The sequence below is a fragment of the Tupaia chinensis genome, unplaced genomic scaffold (assembly GCF_000334495.1).
Source record: "Tupaia chinensis unplaced genomic scaffold, TupChi_1.0 Scaffold138228_1, whole genome shotgun sequence".
Lineage (NCBI taxonomy): Eukaryota > Metazoa > Chordata > Mammalia > Scandentia > Tupaiidae > Tupaia > Tupaia belangeri.
Genome location: NW_006198126.1, coordinates 18,846 through 24,763, shown reverse-complemented (window position 1 = coordinate 24,763; position 5,918 = coordinate 18,846).

The following is a 5,918-nucleotide window of genomic DNA, read 5'->3' as shown; positions in this document are numbered from 1 at the left end:
GTTTTAGAGCCCCTGCAAGGAGAAAATTGTGTTCTTCTGTGGTGGTAGGGACAATAGGCAACTTCTTACACTCCCTACTGTGTGCACACATGTCCCAAACATACCACTTAGTCTAACTGGGTGTACATAATCCAGCCACTGTGTCCATGTGCTGGCTGCTCATGGAGATGCACAGATAAAACTACTGTTGGGTGTCAGAGTCTATTTGGCAGTGGTTCTGCTTTGAGTGTGACACCATGCTGCAGCTGACTGGGGCACAGATGGTGAAGTGACCCTGTACAAGTTCCTTCTTTGGAGTAGTGCAGTTTTGTGGGCTCAAAAATATCCTACATTGGGATGATCAGGGCCTGCAGAGCTCTTCAGCTAGAAATGTAGCCCCTGGTGACAATGGAAACTACTGGAGACCTCTCACTTATTCTGTCCCAGTACTGGGGTACCTCTAGCATCTCAAACTAGGCCAGAGGTCAGACACTAGAACAAATACCAGTTTTCCAATGTACAAATATCAACACACATGCAAGGATAAAGAGTAATCAGGAGAATGTGATGCTACCCATGGACAAAGTGAAATGCTGGGACTGACACTGAAAGAAAGGTGCAGGTTCTGCTTGACAGAAATTTCACAGTCATAGTTTTAAGGATGCACAACACGCTTAAAAGAAAATGTACAGAAACATTTCAATGCACTTGTCACACTTGTGCCAAGGTTCTAGAAGAGCTTTTGGGGTGAGAAATATTATTGTGAGTGTCTTTGAAATATACAATCTTCTGAGGTGGCTGTTTTAGTTTTTACTTTTTGAATTTTACTTGTAGTCATATCATTATTTAGTTATTTATTTAACAAGTAATTGTTCAGCAACTCACTGCCTAAGGAATAGTTTCAGTACCAGAATACCTATTTCTGAATACAGAAATTTAGAAATGGCTGTAGTCCAATAAAGGGGCAACAGTCATCTTAACTATACAGAATACACCTAAGCTCTAACTGTGCTAAACTATAAAGGAAACTTTAGTTTTCTATAAATGAGAATAACAGTTGGTCACAACACCAACCACACTCTCAGCAGTCTGAAGAATTAAATGGGAAGAGTGACAGTTAACCAGGTTACGAGGGAGAAACAGTAGTTGAGGATAATGAAAAAGTTTATGCAAAGACCACAGTAGTAAAATTTTTTGCAAATATAAAAGGGGTAAAAAGGCCCATCTGCAACAAGTGTAGTAGAGAAGGGGTAGAGGAATATAAGAGAAGGTTGAAAAGATAGACAAGATCTTACTGACAACCTTGGGTTTTACCTCAGAGAAGTAAAAAAGGCTTAAAATGCTTTTAGTAGAACAATATAATCTAATTCACTTTTTAGGAAAAAGAAATTGGTCTAAATGTTGTAAGGACAATGGATGGGGATAGCAAAAATGGAATTAGAAAAACCAGGATGGAGGCTGTTGGAGATATTTAGGGAATAGAAAATGGTAGCTTGGGCTATGGAGAGACATGAATTTATGATGAATTGAGAATGGATTTGATGTGGGGGGTAAGACTCTGGAATGACCCATTCAGAGATAACTCAAGTATAATTCTACAACTCTTATATTGAACAACTAGATGTGATGATGCCATTTTGGTTACAAAATGGGGTACATAAAGACAAAGAGATGCTAACTTTGGGTCAGGTCTTGAGGGGCTTTAATGTTGTCCTTGAAGGGGAGGCATAAATGTCCTCTGTAATTCAGCAGTGACCCCATTGCTGATTTAGAGGTAGGTGTACTCAGATGAGGGACAAGGCAGGAGAGAAGAGATGATGGCCAGGGAAATAGATGGCTAGAGCCAGGGAAGAAATTTTCTCTATACTAGGTCTAGACAGTCAAAATTGAGGGACCAGCTGTTAGCATAATGGCTATGTCACTGAACTCCCATGTAGTAGACTGTGGTTCAAGTCCTGGACCTGGTGGCTTAAACTCATGCTGGGTGCATGTGCATGCATGCCCAAGATCCTGAGAGGAGAATGGAGGAGAAGGGATTGCAGCATGGCCATCCCCCCTGGGGGATGATTTCTTGCTTTCTGTCTCTCTATCTCTCTGGCCAGCACACGTGCCCTAAAAAAAAAAAAAAAAAAAAACCTCTAAAAAAATGAAAGTAAAAATTGATGTGACAGGATCAGGGTTATTAAGTCAGTGGCAGTTGAGGGTAGGACATTGGCAAGGGTAGCAAGGGGAAAGAGCTAAATAGAATTAAATACCATAAAAATGTTAAGTCTGATCGCCCTTTGCTCAACTTCAGAAAGGTCAAGAGAAGAGGTCAGAAAAAATGCAAGATAGGTTACAGCAGCCTTTTCAGACAAGATATTCATATGCCTTTCTTGTGCTACAGTACATTGGTTATCAAATGCTTCTGGAAACTTCCCAAACTAAATGCAATGCCAACTTTACTTTTCTTGATTATTCTTTGGTATTTGGTCGGTAATTTGTTTTATCTCTGTGGTTACGGTGAAAAGATAAAATCTCTTTTAGTCTGCATATTGACCACAAAATACTTAAGAACAGATTGTTTTTATATACTTAGCAATCACTGGATATTTTAAAAGTGAGAAGGAAATAAACACCTAGTTCTATTTTAGAAATTTATACCTCACTACTTTCACATTTAGAAGTTCATTTACTCCATTCTTTCCTTTTGGAATGTTCAGTGGTTGAGATCATTCAAAATAACATCTTTTTTTGTTTGTTTGTTTGTGCTATAGGGCACATGTGCTCACCAAAGAGTGACAGAAGACAGTGAGAGGAAGTCACCTCCCAGGGGAGATGGCTATGCCACAATCCCTTCTCCTTTATTCTCCTCCTGGGACCTTAGGCATGCACAAACACATGCCCAACATGATTTTTAAGCTATCCTGTCCAGGACTCGAGCTGCAGTAAGCCATGTGGGAACTCTTCACCTTAACCACATCACCTGCTGGCCAAATAATATCTATTTTTAAAGTTACTTTTGTTCTTTTCCTGTGTCACTCCCTTCTGTTTTGTTGGTAATTTTCTTAGTACTGCTTTCCAGTTAGCCTAATCTCTAATTATTTTGTCCAGCCCTGCTCCTAGTATTTCTTTCTGTGCATATAATATAAAAAAATTATTTTAGTTAGTGTGTCTTTTATGAATTCTTACTTTTTATATGTTATATTTATCTCTTCTCAATTTACATTGACCTTTTGTTTTTTTGTGGGTGTTTTTGGAGATGTTTTTGCTATAGTGCACCTGCACTTGCCAGAAAGACAGAGAGAGACAGAGAGGCAGAAAGAAACAAATCACCCCCCTGGGTGGATGGCCACAATGCAATCCCTTCTCCTCCATTCTCCTCTCGAGATTGTGAGCACACACACGCACATGCCCGGCATGAGTTTAAGCCACCAGGTTCGGAGCTCTAACCATGGTCAACTACATGGGAGTCCAGTGACATAGCCATTACACCAACTGCTGGCCCCTTCCATTTTTCTGAAAAGGCAGGAATATTTGGCAAACCTTTCCTGAACTACTAGGAAAACTTATCAAGATAGAAGGCACATCAGCTTCTCTCTAATTGCCACAATTGGTGATTGTAGCATGATCTGTCATCAGAATGTGTCCCGGCCTGCGGGACAATCAGGCAGGGTGCCTGAGTGAGAGAGCAGAGGTCTGGAACCGGTGCAGCATCACAACACGGGAGCGACACAGTGTCACAGCTCAAGATGGTATGCAGTCACTCATTTATTGAGGGCCAGAGAACATTCTTATATACACAGGGTTGGAAAAGGGGGCAGGAATTGTCACAGACCTGGCTGAGGACCTGCCTGAATGAGGAAGTCTCAGTGTAAATTGTCTACTCCCAGAACAAGGATACTTGAAGGTCCTTGTATGAAGGTCATGTCAGCCATTTTGGTGCATGTGGCTCCCCACATGTCCCCCTTTTCTGTTTTATAGACTGGGAACCAGGGGGAGCTGTGCCTGTCTTAGGTTGGAGTCTTATTAGCCGAATGTCCTCGGTTACCCATCGTGGGAACCACCCACGGTAAGATGTGTGTCCTGTGTTAGGTGGAGGAAGTGGCAAAATGTCAGCTAGACTCCCTTACCTGTCATTGGCTAACCAACTCAGCGCCTCAGGCCAGATTATGATGTTGATCAATATCATGCATCTCCAGTCTAGCGTAATGGACCTGAATAGGCTGAGAAAGGAGGGAGCTAACTTCTTGGCTGATAAACGTTTTCAGTCTTTGGAAAATGACCAGTCCCAGGGAGCAGACAATTAGTAGCCCGAGAATTGGTCCAATTATAGGGAGCAAAAAGGGCAAGAGTCCATTCCAGACAGTTAGAAGGGGGTTGTCAGCCAGTTGTCATCTGTGGTTTCTTAGGGCTTGTTGGAGGCCATGGATCTTATCGTGGACAATGCCAGACTTGTTGGCATAAAAGCAGCACCTTTCCTGCAAAGCAAGACAAAGACCTCCCTGCTCTGCAAGTAAGAGGTCCAAACCCCTGCGATTTTGTAGAACCACCTCTGCGAGGGAATCTAGCTGATCCTGGATGAGGGAGATAGTGGGTGCAAGCTGCTGGACATCAGAGATCAATCCTTCTGTGACCTGTTTAAGTTGAAGGGAATAACACAGGCCTGTGGAGCCCGCAGTGGCGGCTACAGTGAATCCCAAGGTGGCAAAGATGGGGATAAGTTGGACAGCTCGCTTGGGTCTTCCTGCAATAAAATCAAGGGATGGGATGGGGACCAGTTCATTTCCATTAATAACCTCAATTTCTGGGAGAAGAGTAGCAAGAGAGCAAGAGCCGGTCCAAGAAGGGGGAAGAGCAGTATATCCAAGAGGATCTCCCCCCATTAGTTTAGAATGATTAGTGGTTACAATTATTTTATCACCATCCCAAGAAAATTCATGAAAGTAAGGTGTAGTGGGCTCAGATGGGGAGAAGGGTAGGGGGTAGGGTTTTAATAATGTAAAAGCAAAAGCACAGTACTGAAGCAGGAAAAACAGGTTAATCCTTTTTTAGGTTAGGTTCTGTCTCCACCTAAACATAATAGAATTTTAATGGTCTTTATAGCTCAGGGCAAGGGATCTGGCTGATGATCATATCACTAAGAAACATAAAGACAATAGGAATGTTAATTACTGTTTACTCTTAGGCACAGAGAAGTCAAGTTTCTAGTCACAGGAATCTAGGAGTTTATAATGGAGGTGCTTCTTTAAGATGGAGTCGCTCTTGCTTCATTCCCTACTTCTCTTGGAGGTGCTCCTCCAAGATGGGATCATGTCTGGTGTACCTGGGCTTTAGGTCTAGAGGCAATTAACATGTAATATTTAAAGGCCTTTATTCTGTGGGAGACATATTGGGTAAGAAAACTGAGTAAATTAGAGCAAAAAAAAAAAAAATTAGAAGCACGGTGAATAGAGCACTTAAAATGGGAGCAAGGACCAAGGAGCCTACTGGTACCAGAGGCCACTCTAAGCATCTCATGACTCAGCAGCAGTCTGTCCTTTCTCTGACCATCTCGTCATGGAGCCGCTGAGCCATACTCTTGACAATGTCCAACTTGGCAATCAGCCTCTGGAGTGACTAGAGCAGGGCTGTTGCTTTTTGGTATTTGAAGCACTATTAGAAAGGACCCTCCTGGCCCATCCTTACAGACCAAAGCCCCTGTGAGAACAGTTTACTTGGCTCTGGTGTGACAGACTTGCAGGCTAACTTTACAACTATGTGAGGCCCCATCTGGACTAGTTGGAGGGGCTTTTATCTTTTAGTTGTTTTACTGTATATATCATTTAAAGATAGCAAAATTAGCTCCAGACACCTTCTTTCAGTTTTTATCTTATTTTTTGTTTGTTTTTATTTTTTACAAGTTTAACATTAACAATTGTCTTAATTTATCAGACAAGTTTATTGTTTTAAGTTATTAA